Here is a 27910-nt window from a genome sequence, read left to right on the forward strand (position 1 = left end):
GGTGAGTTGTAGTCACTATTCATTACACTATAGATATGGTCAGTCCAGAAATTCTGGACAAAATTTCAATCCCGCCAGTTGTGGTTTTTGAACCATAACTTGAGCTACAAAACTTCAAATGGAGTGATTCAAAAAAGGAAATGCAACTAGACAAAATAAGGAACAACTTTCATGTTGATCAGTTTGCCAAATTCCCACTGCAAAATTGACAAGTGGAACAGTAAAGACAAAGCATAAAAACTGAAATTTTTGCCCAACTAACATTAATCTTAGAAATGGTATTGGCAACCAATACCAACAAATTTTGAATGCAAAATGTGGTATGTTGATGATATTAGAACCAATGTACCTATTGCCTATGCAAAAGTCAATATTTTTGTTGACCAATGAATAGAATAGTAACACTAAAACTTAAATTCCAAAAATGGTAAAACTTAAAAGTGTAAAATGCCCTAGTATACCTAACAAGATTGGTTTGGATAGCTTGGCATGCCAATAGGGTTCTGTTAGCAGTACTGCATATGGCTTTATGCCATTATGTGTTTCATGGCTTCCCATGCCATTTTGTGACATAATAGCCTTTGGCTATGTTATTTGAGTTGATATACTTGGGTTTTAACTCTGATAATTATTACAGCTTATTAGCTATTCTGTTACACACCGAGAGCTACAATGTGACCGATGGTGTGATAGTCCGAGGTACTTAGTACCCAGTGCCAATTTACCCGTTTATCCAGTCTAGTCGACTAATATAGGTTACTCGGGCAATGATAATAACCTTACTAAATTTTATTTGAATAACACTGCAAATAATATCAGAAATTAAGTCTACTAAAAAAATGTAACATACATTCTGCATACTTATTTTTATTATATTTTATTTTATTTTATATTGTCACCAATAAGCAGAATTGCTTAGTGCGTTGCTTTTGCCATGCGCAAGTACTGGAGACCTAGCTGGTGAGCCCAGCAGACATTAGATCGGGTGAGCCTTCAGATTTGCATCCGGAGTCCCGAGTCACCTCACACCTGCAGTGCATATGGTAGGACATAGGATTTTGGGAGCATTTTGTATGTTGGCATTTTGTATTAGTTTGGATTGTAACTATAAACTCTCATAATTATGCATTAATGTAAATATATGAAATTTCATATTATTGAAATTTTTTGCATAATGTATGTTGATAAATGAAATGTTGAGAAATATTTATGAATATGCTTCAAGTGATGAAGTGAATAGAAAAGTTTTGAAAATAGTATTGTGATTTGAGATTGAGATTTTGAGATTGATTTGAAATGTGTATGATGGAGTTTGGATTTAGCAATTATATTGGAAGTGTTTTTAAACAGGTTCAGAAGAGCTATTTTTCTAATTTATAGTCGGCACTCTGCCAGATTTTCTATAAAATTTGCGAAAAAATCCAGATTTATTAAAAATTGAAAATAAATGAATTAAAAGGGATAAATTGTAATAGAAACATGAATTGGTGCTCCGGCACACTGAGTGGCATAACTTGCTTGGCTACACTGTAGACGGGTAAGGGGTGTCACAAAAAGACCATAATCATTTTGGTTAATTACATGATACATTTACTAATTAATCTGGTTATTTTCTGCAGTTAATTTTCTGATAATAATGGGCACAGAACAACCACCACCATCCAATATCCTTGTAAGCATACTTGATCGCAATAGGTTGACAGGACCTAATCTGTCTGATTGGCTAAGAAATTTGAAACTTGTCCTGAACCTTGAACATGTAGGATATGTTCTAGATTCAAATGTTCCTGGTCCCTTACCTCCAGAGGCCACTCAAGAGGAATATGAAACTTTGGACAAGTGGAAAGAGCATTGTCGCAAGGTGTTTTGCGATCGCCTGAACGAACCCTCACCGAAGTGGGAAAAGAGTGAGGAGTCGCCACCTTAGTTTTGAGGGAAACTAAAGAAAACCATTTGTGAAAATAAATTGAAATGAAACCACTTCAAGACAGAGATTCTAGGCTCGGGGTCCGTAAACGGGTGGGGAAGGTGTTAGGCACCCCACCTCGTCCCTTAATAAGGGTAAGTAGATTTAACTTTGCATTAGTTAGGAGGGCTTGAATGGACATGTTAATCCTTTTGACTAAAGGAACATTTGATTTTTCACTAAATTTGGATCACCCAGATACATAAGTAAATGAGTCAACCTTAGTGAGTTACTGTTGTATGTTAATTTTATTTGAAAGAAATATTTTATTAAAATTTAATTTAAGAATTGGATAAGAACTCTTCTCCGAACTCCTTAATATCTATTAAAATTTTGAATTGAGACCGGATAAGAACTCTCCTCCGATCTCTATTCAATATTTATTAAAATTTGATTTGAGACCGGATAAGAACTCTCCTCCGATCTCTATTTAATATTTATTAAAATTTTGAGTTGAGACCGGATAAGAACTCTCCTCCGATCTCTATTAAGTATTTATTTTAATTTTGAGTTGAGACCGGATAAGAACTCTCCTCCGATCTCTTTTGAGTATTTATTTTAAATTTTGAGTTGAGACCGGATAAGAACTCTCCTCCGATCTCTTTTAAATTAACAGGAGCCTGAATGGGATCTTTCCGATCTCCCGAATTTTAATTTCAGCTACATGTCATAAGGACCTAAAGCTAAGGATTCTGGCGTTCAAAGGTGCTGGGGATAAGGCTTCTTTTAACTAATTGGTATTTTGTGACTAAATAAGAGAAGCCGGACTGAATTTTGCTGACCTCCCCTAAGGTCACTTTACCAGTATCCTATCTGTACCCTTTTACTTATCTGAGTTTTGATTTTTATTCCGCCTTATGGCATTATGCTGGATCGCTTCCCATGTCAGCCTAGTGATTCAATTTTGCTATTTCCCTGACGTGTTATTTAGACCCTTTTTTTTTTCAAAGAGACACTTTAAACACAGTTACCTACATTTTGTCTGGCTGCTTCTACGTAATTCGGGGCTAGATGACTTGCGTTTAGAAATAATAAAGATTAACAAAAGTGTGGGTTAGCCAGCACGGGAGTAAACTAGAGCATATCTTTCCTTTGTTTCTTTTTTTAGCGTGACATGAACTTAAAGAAAACAACAGGCATAAGAAAGAGGACAAAAGGAAATACGTGAAACGAGAAGTAGACTTAATAAAATGGCGATATTAACACTGACCTGTAGGGAGTCGAGTCTATTGAACTAACTACAGAATCGCAAAAAGTAGCAAGATTGCAGGTTGGTAGCCGGAGGACTATGGTTCGCCTCAAAATGAAGTATTCTTTGTTAACATGTAAACGGGTCACAATGACCAAGCTTGAGTGGAGTTAAGCTTAGACAATATGAATGGAAATAGAGGATAACAAAGACAGAAAGTGAGAGTGCCACAGGATAATGAACGAACTGAAAATGAAAAATTTCAGTATTCAAGAATCCCTTTTGCAAGAAAACACTTCAGAAAACTAGTTTCAAAAGTTTTTTCTACGAAAACTCCAAAAAATAGCAGAGTAACAAACTGAATTAAGTTTCAGAGTTATTCCACTATAGTTACTGCCTCTTGTCTGTATATTTTTTTTCGTCCCTTTGAACAGTTTTCAGGCAGGTATTTATAGGAATCGGGTGCTCCCCATGAAGGGTCAGGATTTATTTTGAGGGAGATGGAGGGTTTGGATTTTGAAGGACATGATCGGATGCTTGAGAATTAAAGAGAACCAAAATGAACGGCTGAGATTATTCTTCAGAATATTTGTCCTTTTCTTCTTTCAATCTGACGGTCTCAAATCCTCTTGTCCGGAACGATCTGAGGGCTAAGAGCGAAAGACGCTGGTCTTGTCGTCTTCTCTCTTGATCCAAGGGCTCCGGGTTCGTCCTTACAAGTGAAATCAACGGTGGAGATTGGGATGTACAGGACTGTCATGACATACCCTGGCACCTGTCAGCATTGCGGGCGATTCTTAGGCGTGCGGTGGAGATCTCGTCTGCCACGCTTTAACTACCTCGGCTCTGATTCTGACGACGGTTATTTGGGATTTGTCTTATTCTTTTTGCCTTCCGATCCCTCCCACGCTCCTATTCCGATCTCTCATGCTGATCTCCCATCTTTCGATCTCTATTATTCCAATCCCTAGAGATCGCCCAAATGATGTAATCCGATCTTTTGGAAATAAAAGTCAATTATCATCTTATTATTATTGCATTGATTATTTTCCGATCTCTGATGTGTTTATCCGATCTGGTTCCCAACTGAACAACCCTTAACTGATCCGCACTTCGAAACATTTATCTTAATATGCCGATCTCTAATTAGCCGTTCTCTTTATGGAATTTAAGAGACGTGTCAGAACAGCTGGCGAATCCCGTTAACCGATGCATTGCCTGGGACATCGTGAGCATTAAATGCTCGGACGAGTATAAATAGGGGTAGGGGTTAGCCAGTTTCTTACTTATGCCATTTTCTGTCTCTCGCAAGCAATTCCAAAACTCTCCCGATTTTCAAGCTCTTCCGACTCCGTTCAAGCTCCGGTAAGGGTTTTAATCCTTCTTTTAGCTTTAAGTTCTTTGTTTTCCTTAAAAATGAGCGGCGCCGAAGGTCAGAGAGTGCCAAGCCCACCTTCCGTCCATGTTTCATGGTCATCTGATGAAGAAGAGGTGGTCGGGCCGAGCGCACAACCAGAACCTCTTAGGGTCTCCGTTCTAGCTAGGGGGCGGATCGCACCATCAAGGCATGCACCTTCTTCGGGGAGGGAGAATCTTCCTATGGACGAGCTGTCGTCGATCTTGCAAAATCCGATCTGCAATCGTTTAGCCAGGAGTACAACATTGAGCCCGATTCATATGAACTTATCCGGTGTCACGGCGATCACCGAGCCGATCACTTCTTTGAAGAGAATGACATGGTTATGGTATACGAGGAACAGTTAAAGGCCGGTCTTTGGTTCCCTCTGGACGACTTCTTCAAGGAGGTCCTAAAATTTCACCGAGTGTGCATTGCCCAAATTCACCCTAACTCGTGGCAGATCTTAGTAGCCTTTCGAGGCCTCTGCCGAGCTAAGGGAATCAGTCCTACGGCTAAGGTGTTCGCCGAACTGCACAGGCAAACTCGCCGAAAGGATGACGAGCACTGGTTCTTTCAGGCGAAGCCTCATTGTGGGCTCTTCACTGACCTGCCCTCCTCCCTTAAGAATTGGAAGAACCGCTTCTTCATTCTGAGGAGCAAAAATTTGACCTGCTTCGAGGACTTCCCCCGTAGCTGGTGGCACCAGGGGCCCTTGATTCCGAAGCGTATTACCCTGAACAAGGAGGAAAGCCTAATAGTGATGGAACTGAAGAATCAAGCTGCCACTCAAAAGTACTCCTGTTTAGATGCGGTGACTGTCGAGCTGCATCATTGGACGATGGAGTTGATCATGGGCGAAAGTCGCGGGCTTCAGCTCTCTGATCTTGGCATCGGTACTTTCTATTTCTCAGATCTTTGGACCTTAGCGATCTCACTGATCTCTTTTTTGTGCAGGTATGGCGGGTGGTGAAGGTTCCAGGAAGCGGAAGAAAGAAAGAGAGATTTCCCGAAAAATAAAGGAGATGAAGCGTTCGGCACTACTTCAAACACCCGGCCATGAACCTGGGGAGATACAAGGGGACCCGCCTCGACCTTCGGGACCGCCGATCGCAGAAGCTGTCCGATCTCCTCCTCGACGAGAAGAGCCGCCTCCACCTCCTCCAGTTGCTCCAAGCACAGAAGGGGGTCGTTCTCGACCTCCTACGAGGCCCCCTTCTCGTGGCGCTCAAGTGCTGATTGCTTCCCTGGAGAACAACCGGACTGTTCGGGAGAACCCCGATTTTGCCAAAGTCTTGGGGTCTTCCATCTGCCTTCGGGAGGATCGGGACAGACTGTCTCCGGACAATCTTGACGACATCCTAACCCGATCCATGAGTCTGAATGTAGAGTGCTTGGTGAACCAGCACATAGTCCGGGAAAAGGCGCACCGCCTGGGTAAGGAGGTCGAGAAGAAGAGTCAAGAGGTGGCATCCCTCCGATCCCAACTCTCATCCGCTCAGGATTACATATCTCAAATTGAGGGGCGCATGAAGTACTATGAGGATAAGCTGGCCGAACAGACTCATGTTCTGGCTGAAAGGGATCATGCTCTTAGAGAAGTCCAGGTGCTCTGGGCCAACGAAGCTGCTCAGGTCTCTCATCTTGCTGAGGAGCTTAAGGCAAAAGATGAAGAGATGGTGACAGGAATAGCCGGTGCCTATGTGAACGCTCACAAGGATCTCTTGGCCGAGCTCGAGCGTTACCTGCAGGAGGACTTCTCTTGGATGGCCGACTTGGCTCCTGAAGGCGAGGAGGAAAGCGAAGAGGAGGCCGAGGGTGAGAGAGAAAATGAGCAAGATGTAGATCAGGATTTTGAAATGAAATGAAGCGGAATGCCCTTTTTTGTTCGATGAATGGCTATGATCAGAAAATTTCTAAATTATTAAACACTTGATTGTCTGAGTATGTTGAAATAACTGAAGATGATTATTAACCTAAGTGTGAGAGATCGGAAAACACAATGAGCATGAGATTGGTAGGGAAGAAATGCTGAACGGGACTTGATTAAAATTGGAGATTTGACTTGAACACTTAAGATCGGAATCCTCATTAAACCGGACCAAAACTTTAGCTCTTAAACTTTTGAAAGGGAGATCGGCAATAAAACTGGTAAGAAAAGACCTAGTTCACTTCGTTTATACTACAACGGGTCGGAGAGATCGGTGAGCGATTTAATAGACTGGTAAGGATTTGACTGATTTGAGGACTTAGCATTGATTCAATTCTTTGAGGAGAGATCGGAAATGTGACTGTCTATCAAAGAGGGATCGGAAATGAGATTAGCTGTCAAAAGGAGACTTAGTACTGGGGTCAGTTTCAAAGTTTTATTGATTTTGGGGATCGGCCAAAATATGGTGTCGACAAGCATGATATGAGAGCTAAGTGTTACATGCTTGCTTCCATGAGTAATGAGTTACAGAAGTAGCATTAGAACATGTAGAGTGCGAGTGAGATCCTCCTTCACCTACAAGAGTTGTATGGTGAGCACAACAGGAATGCTAGGTATGAGATATCTAGACAGCTGTTCTGCATGAGGATGTCTGAGGGACAAAATGTTGGAGATCATGTCCACAAGATGATTCGGCTGATTGAGCAGTTGGAACATCTTGACTTCAATATGGATTGCCAACTATAGACGGATTTGATCCTTCAGTCCCTTCCTGAGTCTTTTGGGAATTTTGTGATTAATTTTCATATGACTAAACAGGCATGCACCTTAGCTGGTTTACTCAACATGCTGGTTATTACTCAAAAGAATATGCAAGGCAATAAAGGAAAAGAGGTTGCTTTGATTGCATCTTCTTCTGCTAGAAAGTCCAACAAGAAAAAGGGCAATAAGAAAAAGAAACCACAGATTCCTGGTCCTTCCAAGAAAATAGCTAAACAGAAAGGGAAGACTAAAGCTGATGGAGGCAAAGGAAAGTGTTTTCACTGTCAGAAGGATGGGCACTGGAAAAGGAACTGCCCAGAGTATCTTGCTTCTCTGAAGGACAAGAAGGATAAACTGTCACACCCTACTCCCCCGTAAGATGTAACATGATCCCGTAGTACACCTAATGAATTACTGTACTTCGCCTACCGATAACCCATTAGATATACTATAAGGGATTTTAAAACAATTTTTGTGAAATTTAAATCATCGATTAAAATCTAGTGTTCTAAAATTTTTTCAAAATTTCGGCAAGGTGTTGGTTGTATTTTGAGAAAACAGTTCTTCAATCCTGCAAAAGAAAATACTCCCAATATGTTTTCTCAAATACAAGTCCAATAACTTCATTTCAATTCACAATTCAATTCTCAATAAACAATCAATTCATTTTCAAACTAATCTCATCATAACGAAACATTTCATTAATTACAAGACTCAAAATTTATATTACAAAACTATTCAAGTAAATGAAATCTCAAATTTACATTTACAATAATTTACATTTAATTACATACCAAAATGTTTTACAAGAGTTTTTATACAACTGCTAAAATAATTTACATACATATTATTACATGCATACATCAAAACCTGTGTACATGGGTAAACCTGGAGCTGATCTGAATGTCTCTTCAATGAAGTTTACTCAATTGCTCTATGCTCTTTTCTCCTGCGACAGCATACAAAGCTATTGCTGAGTGGTGAACTCAGTGGTGCACAACTATAATTTAAACATAGTACAATATACATTGACAAAATTTACAGCAAATAATTTGGAAATCTGAATACTTATCAAATTCCAAAACTCAAAATAGTCATTGCCAATAATGTAAATCATTTGTATAAAATGACTTTGATCACAAAATTCAATTTATCAAACCACAACTAACCATTTAAGGTAATTCCAACAAAATCAATTATACATAAATCATAATTGAAATCACAATTCTTTACTATTCAAAAACATTATGTATCGCAAAAACCATTATGTATCTCAAAAACCATTCTGTATCTCAAAAATCATTCTTTATCTCAAAAACCATTCTTTATCTCACTAACTATGCAAGACTAATCCGAAAGGGCCATCTTCGGGTGATTCTAACTCCCTATGGTCGGGGAGGTCGAATCATCGTGCACAGTACACATCACAATAATGAATCTTCTGCAAGAGCTATAACAAATAAGAACTTAGATCTAACATCTAATAAAAGGAGAATCTACGTCTATGCACATACCATGGTAATCAAAACACAACTAACTCCATTGTCTTCTCAACAAATGAGAGAGACGGGTAATAACCTAGTCAAGCATCTATAGTGAGATATAAAATAATATCATAATCCTTTTAGTGAGCATAAATCATAATACAATTCGATTCAAAGTCAATTCCAATATCCAATAATTTTTATGCTCATCACAATTTAAATCATAAATTTGCATTTTTCGATGCAATTTGCCCATTACAATTCAAAACATGTTCTATCTCAATTTTCTAAAACATAATTTATTCAATTCGCAATAATGCTTAACACTTGTTGAAATATCATTTCATAAAGCTAAATTTATACAGACTATAACAATTTCATTAATCATTGAATTAAATCCAATGCTTGTTAAACATACCACATAAGAAAAATATGTCATTTAATCATATGAAATATTCAGAACAAAATCAGTTAAAAACTAGTTGTGCTCAAACCTTTGATAACTGTCTCTTGGCTCTGACTCAGTGTTTCCTTCTCTTTCCCTGAGTCTTTGCTAACTGAGAAACACAATTTGAAGTGTTTCAGTACTCATTTAAACTGTCTCTATGATAATGCTTAATAATTAATTCATTGAATTCTATTATTTTCCTTAGTCAACCTAAGATGTTGACCCTCGTTGGTGTCTAGGTGAATTAGGTTTTAATGTTATCAATATGTCACATTTGTAGCCTTTTAGGGTTGGTACATGTTACCCAATTCATTTCCATGTATTTTGCGTTTTATTACAATTTGTCGGATTTCGGTATACTAATTTGACTTAGCCAGATGACCTAGTTCCCTCAGTTTTCGGGTTTTAGTCGAAACTACAAACTTGTAGGCCTATGTCTTGTTGCACGCGGGGCAAAATTTCAGGTCATTCTGAGTTTACTAGACCAAGTTATGGTCATTTTACTATTGCTGGTCAAAATGCATCAAAATTGGTCACTTTAGGTCATTTTAGGTCACTTTTGGTTCGGCCAATTTTTGGACCCGAAATTGTGCAAGCTATTTGACTTGCTTATGTTCATTTATGGGCTTTGGTGTCTTCATAAGACTTGTAGACATATGTCTAAACTATTCATGGTAAAAATTTCAGGCTAATTGGACCTGTTTTGAGTGAGTTATGGCCAAAACACTAACTACTGCCCAAATGGTCAATTTTTTAGGCCTTAATTGCACTAATCCTGATTTGGTCATTTTTCAAGTTACCTTCCAAGCAGAATTTTGGTAAGCTTCCTTCATGAGAGTTGGCACTTTTTATGCCTAGTTTCACCTCCAATTGGTCTCATACCAATTGGAGCCACACACTTAAGGTTCTAGGCCAAAATACACATTGCCCTATTGCAACACTCTTCATCACATACCAAATACACTTTTAACACTTACCAAGTTACACATTCATGCCATTTCTTTTTTGCACCATAACATAAACACATTTCACAACACATTTTTGGTCATTTTGGTAGCTTATAACCACACTCAATATACATATTATAGTCCAAAATTTACCAAGTCCAAATTACACACAACTTAACTACATAGTATAGCTCATTCACATGTCCAAACTCAAACCCTCATACACATACACAAGCTGCCATAACAAGTACCACAATTCAACATTAATATTCCATAAACCAAACTATGAAATAACATTTTTTTGGTTCACAATTCAAGCTACCGATTCATACATCTCTCTCCATTAATTTCCAAGCTTCCAAAAATCAAGTACACATTCACATACATCTAATATACATCACCCAACTTATTCCTACACACATAAAAACTTCATTAACACTTTAATCTACCATTTACATACAAGGATAAACTCCCCTTAAGGAGTTTCCATGGCTGCCAAAAATATGCATCTCCCTTCAAACATCAAACTCCAAAAATCTTCCCACAATTCAAGTACCCATAACATCCACAAAAACTTTAATGAAGCCAGCATAAAAAATACCTACTTACCACTTTGGAAACTCTTCAAAACCTCTCCAAAACTTGATCTTCTTGTTGCCTATCTACTGCCCAAGGTGTATGGACAACTTTTAGTGAAGGAAGCTTGAAGTTTCCATGGTTGGATCAAGCTTGCATGGAAGTCCAAGTTGGACGGCGATGGAGGTTTTCCTCAAGACAACTTTCGGCTGGTTCTTTGGGAGTTTGAGGAAGATGACAATCTTTCCACAATGGAGGTGTAGTGGTCCACTTAGGTGAGTTAGTGGAGCATTATGTGTGATTTAATGTTTATTTAATCTTAAATTCTCAATTTCTCACATTAAGCTCCCAATTTTTGCTATTTACATTATGTACCTCCAATTTAATTTTTCATGACATTTTCCAAGTGTAATATCATTTATTTTTAATGGACATTTAGGTCAAAAGACAACTCGGGGTGTCAAATGACCACAATACCCCTGTTCGGGTTGCATTCCCGATTTTTCGGTAACACTGGGTTTTGTCGTTTTTTCGATTTCTCACTTTTCTTTGTACTAATTAATTAATTTTTCTTTGATATTTCTAATGGTATTTATACTTCAATAGACATTTATTTAAGTCCTAAAAATATTTTCTAGGGTTCCCCACGGTCCAGGGCTTGTCAACGGTCCACGCCGCAACTTCCCAGTGCTGTCACCCATAGCTAGGGTTCTCGGCTCGTTTAACATGGTTACATTTCATTGTTATTATTTTTCCTTTGTTTTTATTATATTTTCTTTTCTTGAATTTCATTATTTTATGTCTCCTCATCCATGTCTAAGTGTAGTTCTAGGCATCCTAGCTGTCCGGACAACATTGGTCACCGGAAGAGTAGAACGCACTACCGAACATAGGGGTGTTACATAAACCTTCAGAAGGTATGTCCATATCTTGTTATTTAGATTCTAATGGTACTCATAGTTCATCTACAGCTTGGGTTTTAGATATTGGTGCCAATTCTCACATTTCTAATGATATGCAGGAACTAGCAAATAGTAGCAGCTTGCATTCTCAAGATGTTAGACTCCAGATTGGCAATGGCTCAACTGTTGAAGCTTTAGCCATAGGATCTAGATCTTTTTACATGTCTGGACATGTTTTGTGTTTGGATAATATTTTATATGTACCTGATGCTTTTAAGAACATCATTTCTACATCTAGTTTGACTAGAAATGGCTATGAATTTCAGTTCACAGATGATGTTTGCAATATTTATTTTGGAAATAAATATATTGGTTCGGGTTATATAAATGATGTTCTTTATTATTTGGATAGTAATGATAAACACCAAATGAATGCAAGTGATCTAAATGAATGCAATGCCATGGTGAAAACCAACTCAAGTTCAAAATGTATTTGGCACTTAAGGTTATGTCATGTTGCAGAAGATAGGATTGCAAAATTGGAGAAAATGGGGATTCTATCCTCATTGGGCTCTGAGCCTACTCCAACTTGTGAATCTTGCCTTTAGGGCAAAATGACTAGATCACCCTTTGTTGGACAAGGGCTAAGGGCTGAAAATATTTTGGAAATAATACATAGTGATGTATGTGGTCCATTTAAGGAAATGACTAGAGGCGATTTTCATTACTTTATTACCTTTACTGGTGATAAATCAAGGTTTGGGTATTTGTATTTTATGAAATACAAACATGAATCCTTTGAAAAGTTCAAAGAATTTAAATCTGAAGTAGAAAATCAAACAGGAAAGATTATTAAAGCTCTTTGATCAGATCGTAGAGGTGAATATTTGAGTACTGAATTTGATGAATACTTGAGAGAATACGACATTGTTTCCCAGCTGACTCCTTTAGGAACACCACAGCTGAATAGTATATCTGAAAGGAGAAATTGTATCCTATTGGATATGGTACGTAGTATGATGAGTTATACTTATATGCCAATCTCCTTTTGGGGATTTGCATTAGAATCAGCTTTGTATATTCTAAATAGAATTCCATGAAAATCAGTTTCTTCCACATCTTATGAGATATGGCATGGAAGAAAACCAAGTCTTAAGCATGTTAAGATTTGGGGTTGTCCAGCTTATATCAAAAAGCTAAACACTGATAAATTGGAAACCAAATCAGAAAAGGGTCGATTTGTTGGATATCCAAAAGATAGTTTTGGATATTATTTTTATTTGCCTACATCACAAAAGGTTGTGGTGAGTAGAGATGCTACATTTCTTGAACAACAGTTTGTTCAAGAAGGAGGCAAAGAAAGGCAAATAGAGTTAGAATTGAAGAATTCTAACCAACCAACAGATTAGATGGATATAGATCCATCTAGTCAACCTACACCCATTGATGAAACATCTACAACTATTCCTCCTAGAACAACCAGAATATCTCACCCACTAGTGAGATATGATTTCTTTCATGAAGAAGAACAAGAGTTGTCTACTCATGAAGAAGTAGATCATGGAGATGATCCACTTACCTATGAAGAAGCTATATCAGATATAAACTCTTCAAAACGGATTGATGCTATGAAATCCGAAATTGATTTCATGTGTCGACACCATATTTTGGCCGATCCCCGAAATCAATAGACTTTGAAATTGATCCCCAGCACCAAGTCTCCAGGACGCTCACTTCATTATCGATCTCTCTTCAAAGAGACCAAACCAACACCAAGTCTCCAGGTCGCTTAATTCATTACCGATCTCTCAAACCAATTATCGAGTCACCTCGCCAGCCGATCACATTTCCGACCTCCATTTTATAAATATGGTGGATAATCTTTAAATGAAGTTAAGGTTTCAATCCGGTCCGATCTCCATTGTGGATAATTGTTTAATAAAATTAAGGTTTTAATCTGGCTTGATGTTGCTTCCGATCTTAAGTGTTCAAATCAGGTTTCCAATTTTAATAATCTTAAGTCCCGTGTGGTGTTTGTTCTCAGCCGATCTCATGCTTACAATGTTTTTCTGACCTCTCATACGTATAATAATAATCACTTTTAAGATTGATGTTTTAATTGGTTCAGACAGTCAGGTGCTTGTACAAGTTAGATACTTTCCGATCACATCCAGTCATTGAACAAAAGAGAGAATTTCATTTCATTTCAAAATAAAATACAAGTCATTCAGCTGGAGGATCACCCCCAGCTTGTTCTACATTTCGCTGACCCTCTCTATCTCCCTCAGCTTCCTCCTCGGGATAACGCTTCTTGAGCTCGACCAAAAGGTCCTTGTGGGCATTCACATAAGCACCAGCCTCCCTCGTCACTGCCTCTTCTTCTTTCGCTCTAAGTTCTTCAGTGAGGCGAGCGACATCAGCAGCTTGGAGTGCCCGAGCTTCTTCAAGAACATGAGCCTGCTCGGCCAATTTATCCTCATAGAATTTCATCCGCCCCTCAATTTCAGCTATATATTCTCGAGCAGATGAAAGTTGGGCTCGGGTGGAAGCTGCTTCCTGACTCACCTTCTGGATCTCCTGCCTTAAATGATGTGCCTTTTCCCTGATGATATGCTGGTTCACTAAGCTCTCCACGCTCAAGCTCATCGTCTGGGTTAGGATATCATCAATGTTGCCCAGGGTCAGCCTGTCTTGATCCTCCTGGAGGCATATGGAAGCTCCCAGAACCTTTGCCAAACCCGGATTCCCCCGAACAGATCGATTCTTCTCCAAGGAGTGAATCAGAACCTGAGCGCCATGGGAGAGGGTCCTCGAAGTGGGTTGGGAAGGACCCCTTTCTGCACTTGAAGTAACTGGTGGAGGTGGTGGCGACTCTTCTTGTCGAGGAGGAGACCGAACCACTTCTACTTCAGTGATCGGCGGTCCCAAAGGTCGGGATGAGCCTCCCTGCATCTCCCTGGATTGCGCCTTGGCATCTGTGAGGCCTCAGCGCGCTTCATCTCCCGCACTTTCCTAGAAACCTCTCTCTTCCACTTTTGGCTCTCTTTGGAAGCCTCACTGTTCGCCATACCTGCATAAAGAAAAATTCAGTGAGTTCGCTAAGGCCCAGAGATTAGAGATGTAGAAAATATCGGGGCTGAGGTCAGAGAGCTGAAGCCCACACTCTTCGCCAGTTACCAGCCACATCATCCAATGATGCAACTCGGCCATCACCGCATCTAAACAGGAAAACTTTTGATTGGCTGCCTGATCCTTTAGCTCCATTACCATTGTGCCCTCTTCCCTACTCAGGGCGATGTGCTTCGGGAGTGATGGGCCTAGATGCAACTAGCTACGTGGGAAACCCTCAAAACCGTTCGAGATCTTGCTCCTCAGAATAAAAAGCGATTCTTCCAATTCTTCAGCGAGGAGGGCAGATTAGTAAAGAGCCCACAATGTGGTTTCGCCTAAAAGAACTAGTACTCGTCATCCTTTCGATGAGTTAACCTATGTAGCTTAGCAAATACCTTCGCTGTAGGACTAAGTCCCTTAGCTCAACAGAAGCCTCTGAAGGCTAACAGGAGCTACCATGAGTTTGGATGTACTTGGGCTATACATACTTGGTGGAATTTCAGAACGTCCTTGAAGAAGTCATCAAGAGGAAACCACAGCCCGGCTTTAATTACTCTTCGTATATCATAATCATATCAATTTCTTAAAAAAAATGATCGGCTCGGAGATCGCCATGGCATTTGATAAGCTCGTATGAGTCAGTCCGAAGATTGTATTCTTGGCTAATTGTCTGCAGATTGGTTTCTTGAAGGATGGACGGTAGCTCATCCACGGGGAGGCTCTCTCTCCCTGAGGAATGAGTTTGTCTTGAGGGTGCCACTTGACCACAGGCTGAAACGGAGGTGGTAGGAGGTTTACATCGCCCTCTTAGTCTGACCACCTCAACCTCATCTAACGACTACGAGACATGAACGGAAGGGGGGCTCATCGCTCTCTGACCCTCTGCGCCCCTCATTTTCAAAGAAAAGAGAAAATTAACTAAAAGAAAGATCAAAACCCTTACCGGAGTGTGATCGGTGTCGGAAGAACTTGAAAAAACGAGAGAATTTTGGAATCGCTCGCGAGATGCTGAAAATGACATAAGGGAGCAACTGGCTGACCCATCCCCTATTTATACCCGTCTAAGCATTTAATGCTCACAGTATCCCAAGCGGCGCATTGGTTAGCGGGATTCGCCAGTTTTTCTAACACATCGCAAGAACATTCTAGAAACGCCATAAATAAATAACGGGAGATTGGCTAGTTAAAGATCGGCGAATTAAGGTAGATGTTCAGAATCACAGATCGGCTAAGGGCTATTCAGTTAGGAATCGGATCTGATAAACACATTTAGAGATCGAAAAATAATCAATGCAATAATAATAAAATGATAATTGTTAAAATAAAATTTCATTTTCAAAAGGTCAGATTACATCATGTGGGCAATCTCTAGAGATCGGATTACATTAAAGGTCAGATTACATCATGTGGGTGATCTCTAGAGATCGGATTACATTAAAGGTCAGATTACATCATTTGGGCGATCTCTAGAGATCGGCGGTACATCCTACCTAATAAAGACCTAAGTCAAAGCCTAGTCTCGTGGCTGAATCAAAAGATATATTTGATCAGGAAACCAGCCATCGACATCGGATAGATGTACAGCTCAGATGGGGTGACTATGACTCTCGTGAGGATAGGAGAGGTCATCGTCAATGTTATCGCTCGGAATCGAGCAGCTGTCGGGACACCTGATGTGGTGAGGAGCCAAGTGAACTTCGAAGGGCAGTCACCAATGATAAGAGGGAAATTAGCAGTCTTCTCGCCCGAAATCGGCTCGCTAATTATATCGATCGACCGACTTGAGATGAACACGATCGATATTCTCGATCTAGATCGGTAAATTAGTTCAGTTTTCTCACTATCATCAGAGGTAGCCATCGTGATTTCCTGATCACCAGGGTCATAAATTTTCAGTCGATAAACAAAGTGAACAATCAGAAAAAGATCAAAAGCAGCTGCCATGGCCAGGATTGTTGCCAGAGCGGTTAGAATAGGAAAAGCGAGAAGCAAAAAGAGGAGAAAATGAAATGCAAAAAGGATGTCCCGTTAAAGGTATATATATATAGAGAAGGTCTGAGCATTTATTGCTAGCGAAAAACGAAGCGGATGCCTTGGTAACCGAAGGAATAAATGCTTTGACTGAACCAACTCGGATAGAAGAGAAGATTCTGGAATGGGAGTGATAGGGAGAGGGGCCCGGCATGAGAGATCGAAAAAAGATCATATTAGGAAGATCAGAAGGGATGGGAGATCGGAAAGCAAAGAGAGAATAAGACAACTTCCAATAACTGTTGTCATAATCAGAGCCGAGGTAGTTAAAGCGTTGCAGATGAGATCAAATCTCCACTGCACGCCTCATTTGTAGAATCGCCCACATTACTGACAGGTTGCCATAACATGTCATGACAGTCCTATACATCTTGATCTCCATCGTTGATCTTACTTGTAAGGAAAAGTCCGGAGCCATTGGATCAAAGAGAAGACGACAAGACCGGTGCTTTTTTTTCCCAGCCCTCGGATCTCCCTTGACAAGAAGATTTTGAGCCGTTGGATTAGAAAAGAGAAAGGACCAATATTTTGAATAAGATCTCGACCATCCATTTTGATTTTCCTCAATTTTCAGATGTCAGATCGTGTCCTTTAAAATCCAAACCTTCCATCTCCCTCAAAGGAAATCCTGACCCTTCATCGGGAGCCCTCGGTCCCTATAAATAACTGCATGAAAACTGTTAAAAGGGGAGGAAGAACAAAAAGGGTGGTGATTATAGTGGAAAGGCTCTGAAAATTGATTCAGTTTTGCTACTCTGCTATTTTTAATCTTTCAAAATAGAAAAACTTCAGAAACCAGTTTTCTAAATTATTTTCTTTCAAGGAGTGTTGGACACTGAAACTCTTTATTTTCAGTTTGTTTATTACTCCGCGATACCCTCTCTTAGTTTCAGTTATGTTTTCACCATCTTTATATCCACTCTTATTTTCCAAGCTCAATCTCATTCAAACCCGGTTATTGTCATTTCGGCTCGACTGCATTTTAACTTGGTACTCTTTATTTCAAGGCAAGCATTAGTCCCTAGACTATTAGCACGTAGCTCTACTATATTTGTGACTCCATAGTTAGTTCAATAGATTTAACTCCTTACAGGTGAGTGCTTAAACCGTTGTTTTACCAAGTGCTCGTTCTTTTTATATATATTCATGCTTGTAATTTTCGTCAAGTTTATGTTATGTTAAAGACCCCACGAAGGTGGTTATTATATTTAGTTTACCTTTTGTTCATCCGTTCATGTTATTTACTTTTTTTTTTAGCCTTTATTACCTTCAAACGTAGGTGTTCTGATCCCGAGTAACACATAGGTAGTTTGATAAAATGTTGGTAGTTGTATTTTAACACGAGAATTTCTTTAAAATAATAAAAGTTTGGATAATAAATCAGAAGAAATTATGGAGTCGAAAAACTAGACTAGCTCAGGAGATAACTTGGTATAGTGGGGGATCGAAGTAAGATCGGATCCCAGACTAGTAAGCGGAAGAGATCGGATATTGCCGGTCTAAAGGTATTGGTAAGGCAATCACATAGGAGATCGGTAAAAAAAAAAATTTATTTGTATCCCCTACCTAGTTAGAAGGTACCAACGGATTAAGAGAAGCCTTGTTTGGGCTCTCAGCGTCTTTAGATGTTAGAACCCTTAGTCTAAGGTCTTTATGACATACGATCGCAATTAAATCTCAAAAGGTTGGGGGAGAGTTCTTATCCGATCTTCATTTAAATAAAAAAGAGATCGGAGGAGAGTTCTTATTCGATTCTCAATGAAAATTTTTCATAAATATTAAAAGAGATCGGAGGAGAGTTCTTATCCGATTCTCAATGAAAATTTTTCATAAATATTAAAAGAGATCGGATGAGAGTTCTTATCCAATTCTCAATCAAAATTTTTCATAAATATCAAAAGAGATCGGAGAAGAGTTCTTATCCAATTCTCAATCAAAATTTTTCATAAATGTTAAAAGAGATTGGAGGAGAGTTCTTATCCGGTTCTCAATAAAAAATTTTCATAAATATTTAAGAGGTCGGAGGAGAGTTCTTATCCGATTCTCATTCAAAATTCTAATAAACGCTTAAAGAGATCGGAGGAGAGTTCTTATCCGATTCTCAAATCAAATTTTAATAAGTATGCGAAGATCGAAGGAGAGTTCTCATCCGAGATTCCCCACTCAAACTTTAAGCAAATTATTCCTAGAGATCGGGAGAGGCTTTTACCCAGGTTCCCTCGAATTCAAACTAAAATAACACAATACGCAAAGTGATCCCCCCAACTAAAACCAATACGCAATATCAATTCACTAAGGGTCATCCCATGTACTTATGTATATGGGCAACCTGAAATAGTGAAAATTAAATATTTCCTTTTATCAAAGGGATTAACTCCGTCATTCTAACCTCCCCCTAACTTTCGATTTTAATTTGTAAAGAGCATAATGTTAAATCTATTTACCCTCATAGAGGGACGAGGCGGGGTGCCTAACACCTTCCCCGCCCGTATATGGACCCTGAACCTAGAATCTTTGTTTCGAATTGGTTTCTTTTAATTTACCCTTTTTGTGCAAATGGTTTTCTTTAATTTCCCTCAAAATTAAAGTGGCGACTCCTCACTCTTTCCCACTTCGGTGAGTGTTCGTCCAAGCGACCGCAAAACACCTTGAGATAGCTTGGCGACTCCATTAGGGACTTTTTTTTAAACCCCGGTCCAGAGGTCCAAAAGCAAATTTAATTTTGCGATCAAACCGTAGTTAGGTGGGCTTAGTTTACAAAATTCCATATGTTAATTATTGTTATTTTTGCTAACCGTTTTGCTTGTCTTGATTGTCTTATCCCCCACAGCACTCTCCGTTTAAAAAAGGAAAAAGGAAAAATTCCCCCACACTGGGAAGAGGTAAAGGTGTCCCTTCACACACTGAACACTCACACAATGTCCTCACACACTCTAGCCCTATACTCGAGCTTTCTTACCCTTTTAAGAAATAGGAGGGTGTGACACCCCTTACTTATCTACAGTGCAGCCGAGCAAGTTATGGCACTCAGTGTGCCAGAGCACCAATTTCTATTTCTATTAAAATTTATCCCTTTATAATTCGTTTATTTTCAATTTTGATAAATCTGAATTTATCCGCAAATTTTATAGAAAATCCGGCAGAGTACCGGCTGTAAATTGGAAAAACAGTTCTTCTGAACCTGTTTAAAAACACTTCCAAAATAATTTCAAAATCCAAACTCCATTATATATATTCAAGTCAATCTCAAAATCTCAATCTCAATCACGATACTATTTTCAAAACTTTTCTGTTCACTTCATCACTTGAAGCATATTCACAAATAATTCTTAACATTTCATTTATCAACATACGTAATGCAGAAAATCTCAATAATATGAAATTTCATATATTTGCATTAATACATAATTACAGGAGTTTATAGTTACAATCCAAACTAATACAAAATGCAAAATACAAAAGGGCCACCTATAGTCCTAATGTCCTACCATATGCAGTACAGATGTGAGGTGACTCTGGACTCCTGATGCAGCTCAAGACTCACCCGTCGATGTCTGCTGGGCTCCCCACTAGGTCTCGATACTGCGCGTGGCAAAAGCGACGCGCTAAGCAATTCTGCTTAGTGGTGACAATATAAAATAATATAAAATAACATAAAATGAAACAAATATGCAGAATGTGTGTTTACATTTTTGGTAGACTTAACTTCTGATATTAATTTCATTATTATTTGATTAAACTCTGGTAAGGTTTATTATCATTGCCCGAGTAACCCATACTAATTGACTGGACTGGACAAACGGGTAAACTGGCACTGGGTACTAAGTACCTCGGACCATCACACCATCGGTCACATTGTGTCTCCCGGTGTGCAACAGAACAGCTAATAAGCTGTAATAATTATTAGGGTTAAAACCCAAGTATATCAACTCAAATAACATAGCCAAAGGCTATTATTTCACAGAATGGCATGGGAAAGCCATGAAACACAAAATGGCATGAAGCCATATGCAGTACTGCTAACAGAACCCTATTGGCATGCCAAGCTATCCAAACCAATCTTGCTAGGTATACTAGGGCATATTACATTTTTAAGTTTTACAGTTTTTGAATTTCAAGTTTTGGTGTTACTATTCACTTCATTAGTCAACCAAAATGTTGACTTTTGCATAGACAATAGGTACATTGGTTTTAATACTCCCAACATACCATATTTTGCATTCAAATTTTGTTGGTATTGGTTGCCAATACCATTTCTAAGCTTAATGTTAAGTAAGTAGAATTTTCAGTTTTCATGCCTTATTTTTACTGTTTCATTAGTCATTTTTGCAGCTGGAATTTGGCAAAATGATTAACATGAAAGTTGTTCCTTATTTTGTCTAGTTGAATTTCTTTTTCTGAATCACTCCATTTAGAGTTTTGTAGCTCAAGTTATGGTCCAAAAACCACAACTGGCCAGATTGGAATTTTTCTGGACTGACCATAACTACTGATGCTGATGAATGTTGCAACAACTCTTTTTGGATAGGTTCTGGTCATAATTTGGGGTAGGTTTCTTCATGAAAGTTTTTGGTCTATATCTTAGCTTGTTTCTAGTAAAATTTCAGGTCAATTGGACCTTTCTACATTGAGTTATGGCCAAATGAACAATCACTGTTCATTTGGTCATTCTGCAGAATCAGACTGCAGGTCACTGACTGCAACTCATTTATTGGATAGGTTCTGTTCATAATTTGGGGTAGGTTTCTTCATGAAAGTTGTTGGTCTATATCTCATCTTATTGTTGGTAAAATTTCAGGTCAATTGGACCTTTCTAAATTGAGTTATGGCCAAATGAACAGTCATTTGGTCATTCTGCAGAAACAGCCTGCAGGTCACCCGGATTTGAGCAAGCTTTTGGTCCACTTGGTTTGGTTTTATGGGAATGATTTCTTCATGAAATTTGTGCCATTATGTGTCTATTTTCATGTCCAATTGGTTTTGCACCAATTGAACCTCTACAATTCAAGTTATGGCTACCCAAACCTGCTGGACTCAAGTCCAATTCTGTAGGTCACTCCATTCTGCAGGTCCCTTTAATGGCAGCCGCACCAAACCCAATCCCATCACTCAACACACTTCATTTTTAATTTAAACAGAACTAAATGTTCACTAATTGACCATTAAAACTCACTTTCATCATTACATGCTCAAAGTCCCATTTTTCCACCCCAAACCCTAACCCTAACATCTCAAATCATGCATTTAACTTGCATTTCATCAATCTACTTAGTAAATACATGTTGTGGGCAGCCATAATAGTCTTTTAATTTCATTAAACTCAACCCAATTTAACCCTAACAATGGCTGCCTAAAATCTAGGGTTTCCATCGAAATGGTATTCAATAATTTTTCTTTGCAATTCACACTTATTCAACTCCCTAAACATGTATTCAAAGTAAAAATTTAGGGTTAGGTCACTAACCTTTGTTGGAGAGTTTCCCTAGCTTAGAAAACTTCTTGATTTTTCTTTTTTTTTGCTGCCCAAAGTGTCCTCAAGGTGCTAGGTTAATTTTTTTATGAAGAAGGCTAGGGTTTTGGAGTGAGATTTGGTGAGGTTGGGAGCTTGGGTGAGCTTTAATGGAGTTTTTCCTTCCTCTCTCTCTCTCTCTCTCCACGTTTTTGGCTGCCCAAAGGTTGAAGAAGTCTGATTTTTTTGTTCCATTTCCAGCCCATTTGTCTCTTTTAAGTGAACTTATGCCATGTGTCAACATTGGGTTGGTTGGGAGAATTTTAAATGACCTCATGGTGATGTCATAAATTTATTTTCTTTCATTTTTACTCCATTTCTTGTCTATTTAATTGCAATTAAATTTTTAACAACATTTAATCATATTTTATGTTATATAAATTATTTATTTAACTGGACAAGTTGGCCCGAAAATCATCTATGAAGACGAAATGACCAAAATGCCCTCCGTTTGGCTTAACAGGCCAAAATTGTCTTTATCGATTGAAAATTTTTTCTAAGTATTTTCTTGGCATTCTAATGCCATAAGAACCTCAATGACCCTTCTCTGGGGTCCCAAGAATTATTTTATAATTTTTCCTAAATTTTTTTATTAATTATTTGAGTTAATTTTTGGTTCCTCACTTTAGTTTAAATATTTTTCCGAATTCTAACTGTCCGGACCGACACTGGTCACCGGGACAGTAGACTGTATGGACTAGCTAAAATGAGGATGTTACAGAGGGAGTCATGTAGTGGTACCCGTGGGTTTTACCCCGTTAGTATCCGTGAAGGCTTCTGCTCAGATTGAAACTTATTCTATTTACTGTGATACCCGTGGAACTCTCCCATTAGTATCATAGGGATAGAATGGGGCTCTACTGTTTGCAATAGGGGCAGTCTGGGAACCTGTGGCTTTTAGAAAATTAGACCTTGAGCTAAACTATCACAATAGCTGGAAGCCGTAGCAAACTACCTCATAAGATAGAACTATCCAATTAGGTAGCACTTATCCGGTACTAGGACTCTCCCTATTTTAGGACAAAAGGGACATACTTGCTCTTACCCTACCCTATTTTATGCTTTCTTATGTTCTTATTTTTGTGGGTAATCTTGGGTCATACTATTAGGAGGATCTACACATTTTCCTACCTTGACAAATGTGTAAAGTGTTCCCCCCCAACAGTATAATTCAAAATTACCTGAATTTATCCTGCTAACAAGTTTCCTCCACAGACATCACTGAGTTAGGGTCTGTAAAAGAATAAGCATCATTTTTAACATGGCATCCTCAAGTCAATCGGCGGAAGAAGTTCCTAGACAAGAACAAAATGCTAAACCATGGTCCAGATCGCCTCATAGTTCAGTGCCCCCACAAAGTGATGTCACCAAGGCAGATACTAGCCCGCTGCCTCCATTAGACCTAAGCAAGGTTGAGGTCAGAATAACCAGTCTCGAGGGTCTATCTAGTAGTTAGAGATCGCTTCCCGATCACATCAAGGCAAAGTTTGAGGAAAAATATGGGAGGATTGCGACCCTGCTACGAGTCAAAGTCTAAGTTTCGGCATTAAAAGCCATGCTGTCAGTTTGGAACCCCAAGTATGGAGTATTCTCCTTCAATGACATCGATACAACCCCCACTATGGAAGAATATCAGGCATTGCTAGAAATTCCCTATGTGGCGCAGAATCGAATCTACCTACACCTCGAGCATAGGCAGACCTGGAAACGGTTCGCACATATGTTGGGGATTCCCCCGGAAGAAGTAAAAGCAAGAGAAACTGTCAAAGGAAACACGCATGGATGGTATTGGACTTACCTCAAGAAGTGGTTGGATCAATACATCCTGGATAAACAATGGGAGCAAGCTTCATTGGCTCTAACTTTGGGAATCTATGGCCTGATCTTGTTCCCTAGGCCTTCGGGAATTATAACCTGCAGTGTAACGGAAATGTTTTGGGCTGTAGAAAAACAAAAGATCAACCCAATATCGGCAATCCTTGCAGAGACTCTATTGACTCTTACTTACTGCAAACAATAAGGCAAGGGATCTCTTAAGTGCTGTTCTCAATTGTTGCACCTCTGGATCATCAGTCACATGTGTCCTATGGAGACAAAGGGGTTAACTTGGTATCTTGACCAGCCTCTTATTAAGAAAATAACCAAATTAGTAATCAGCCCAAAGGACGAGCTGTAGTGGCAAGAATGGATTCTGAGCTTCAACAGCCATGATTACTGTTGGAAGAAATTGTGGACATCGGGTCAACCTATTTTGTTCAGAACAGAGGGTAATCAATCAGTTTCTCTAATCGGAGTGACCGGGTACACAAGTTACGTCCCAGCATTGGTGATGAGGCAGTTCGGTTCAACCCAGCCCACAATCAGTATTGAAGAATACCATCAGGGTCACTACTATCATGAGCTCGATAATGAAGAAGAATTGAAAATAGCTCGCAAATCCTGGGAAAATATCACTATGATGAAAAGGTTGTCTAAAGGTCCTAACGCCACGGGTGACTATCTTAAATGGAGAGCCAGCAGGGATTAAGGTCACCTAACTATCGATTCAACCAAACCCGAAGGTAGTGGCCCCCGTCAAAACATCCTTTTAGAAGAAGCTAGCACTCGTTTGGCCGATTCTCTATAAAAGGCAAATACTGAAAATTCGTAATTACAAGAACGAATAAAACAATTAGAGGACCAACAGCAGATCCTCAAAAGAAATACGATGGGAAAGGGAAAAGAGCTCTCTCCAAGCTACAATGAGAGAGGCAGAAGTCCGGAATAGCAGGCTCCAAGAGAAAGTAGAATACCAAGAGATGCTCATAGAAGAATACAAACAAGAGGGGAAAAAGACAAAGCTTGAACTGAAGGAGCAAGCACGGCTTATCAATGATATTTTAAAAGAATGTGCTAAGGAAAGAAAAGAAAAAGAAAGACAAGCTACTCTCTATCAACAACTAAGAGAAAATGTTGACCAGCTGGAGAGAATGATAGCACAAGGGAAACAAGAACTCTTGCCAGAATCCGAGTATGCCCTGAAGACATTCAACCCCGCTAGATAAGAAGAAAGGCTTTATGAGTATCTCAAAAAGTGTCATTACATTATAAAGAGTCTCCCTGAGCCCAGGCCAATGTAAAGAGTGCTATGTATGAACTATTCAATTAATGAAATAACTTTGGGCCATTGTTTAGCAAAATTGTGAATGAATAGTATGACTCCCGTAGGAACCACCCTCGCTAGGGTTATGCGAAAAGTTGGATGCGCCATATGGACAAGTATCATAGATACGCATTCAATCCAGTCATTCACCGTCAGACTATCGAACGATGCCATGATAAAATTGATGCAATTATTCTTCTGTAGATTTCATTCCCGGCTCTCAGATGCCACCGTATCCTTTGTCCAAACTAGGACCCTTTTTATTTTTAACAAAATTCAAAATTCACTAAAAGACTTTTTTTACTCCTTACAGAAAATCAACATTGCTTCAAGCAAAGCAATCCTGACCAGACACGCAGTTCAACCCAGACGAGTGTACTTAACAAGGTCACGAACAAGAAGGCTAATGGAAGACCAGGAACAAGTCCATAACCTATAAGGACAAGTGTCCGAGTTGAAAGACCAGGTCTCAGAGCTCATAAGGCTAATGAGGGAGATGTCCCAAAATAAGCCTGCATCAGATCCCAACTTACCACTACCTCCCCCACCTCCTACAATGGTTGATTCTCATCATGCTTCAACCTCTTTCACCTTCCAGCCACCTATCCCGGATCCAACAATCACCGTCAATCCGGCTCCCCTAAATAATGACCCACCCTTCTCCTATTACCCGGCTATCCCAAATGCCGAACCATACCCTTCAATCTTGATCCCTCCGGTTCATTCTGCTCCTCATTTGCCAACTGGGGGAGTATCTCATGTAGTAGGAGAGGAAAATAAGACAAGAGAAAACGAGAAGTTATCTACTTTAGAAGAGAGATTAAGAGCAGTAGAGGGATTAAATATGTATGGTTCAGTAGATGTATTGTCACTGAGACTGGTACCGGATGTTGTGATGCCACCCAAGTTCAAAGTCTTGGACTTCAACAAATACACCGGGAATTCAGACCCTCGCATTCACCTGGCCACTTATATTGCCAAAATGTCTGCCCTGACAGAGGACGATCGACTCCTAGCCCACTTCTTCAACGAGAGTCTCTCCGGGGCAGCCCTGAGATGGTGTATTTAGTTGGACAGGAGCAAATTGCGCTCTTAGAAAGATTTGGCTGACACTTTCTTAAAACAATATAAGTTCAACTGCGACGTTGCCCCCACAAGGAGAGACCTCCAAAACCTGGTGCAGAGAGACAGGGAAAGTTTCAAAGAATATGCCTAGAGGTGGAGAGAGAAAGCGGCAGAAGTATATCCTCCAGTGACTGATAATGATCTTTGCTCCCTATTCATTGAAACGTTGAAGGCTCCTTATTTCAATCTAATGATTGAAAATACCTCCAACAACTTTTCGGACATCATCCAAGCTGGTGAGAGAATCGAAGCTAACCTCAGGTTAGAATGGTTGCAGGAGATGATTGAGAATCCTGCGAAGAAGACTGCCAGTTTTGGCAAAAAGAAAGAGAGTGATGTGCATTCCATCACCCGACAAAACAACCACTCCCCATTTCCCCAGAATAATTACTGGCCATATCCTCCCCCTCATGGCCCAACGATTGCCAACATTCCACCCCCTTTCCCAAATTATCCTCATCCACGCCCACAGTATCCACCACCAATAACTTACTAGCCTAGACCACCTCCTCAACTTACTCAAACAAAACCTCCCCAAAATAACCCAAGACCACAGAGAAATCCTGATCCACCCCTTCCCCTCCCACTCAGCGAAATATACCGATACCTTATCGGTATAAATCAGATAGTGCCGATCCCCCTTGACCCAATTCAGTCACCATATCCCAGGTGGTATGATGCCAGTGCCCGGTGTGAGTATCATGGAGGGGCACAAGGGCACTCAACCGATAATTGCGGGGCACTCAGGGGAAGGGTGCACGCTCTAATCAGAAATGAATGGTTAAAAATCAAAGGGAATGGCTCCCTTCCCAATGTCACCTCAAACCCATTGCCCAATCATGGTACAAGCAATGGTGTGAATATGATAGACTCAGGAGAAGAAGGGTCAACCTTGAAGGTAGATCAACTGATTCCTCACTTTGAGGAGATTTTTACCATGGCAGTGAGGGAAGGTTACCTCTACCCTCAAACACCAGAGCCTGAAAATAATGCGGGATGCCCCATATCACGGAGGAGCAGCAAACCATGAGCTATAAAATTGTGGGGAGTTCAAACAAGAGGTCCAGAACTTACTGTCCCTCAAAGTCTTAAGATGCCAAGCAAGGTTGAAAATGGAGGGCGGAGTAAATACAGCTCGATTTGGCCAAAATGGCTCCACCTTTAATCACAGAATCACCTTCTCTGCACCAGCATCATCACCATCAGTAACAATCATCTGAACCCCACCCTAGCTCCCAGTCACAAACACACATGCTGTGCCCTGGAACTATGATTTTCAAGTCTTCACCCAAGGAGCATCGAGCAGTATTGTAACACCCCTAAGTTCAGTAGTGCGTTCTACTGTTCTGACGACCAGTGTTGTCCAGACAGCTAGGATGCCTAGAACTACAC

This window comes from Hevea brasiliensis, chromosome 4 (genome assembly GCF_030052815.1).
Source record: "Hevea brasiliensis isolate MT/VB/25A 57/8 chromosome 4, ASM3005281v1, whole genome shotgun sequence".
NCBI classification, from domain to species: Eukaryota; Viridiplantae; Streptophyta; class Magnoliopsida; order Malpighiales; family Euphorbiaceae; genus Hevea; species Hevea brasiliensis.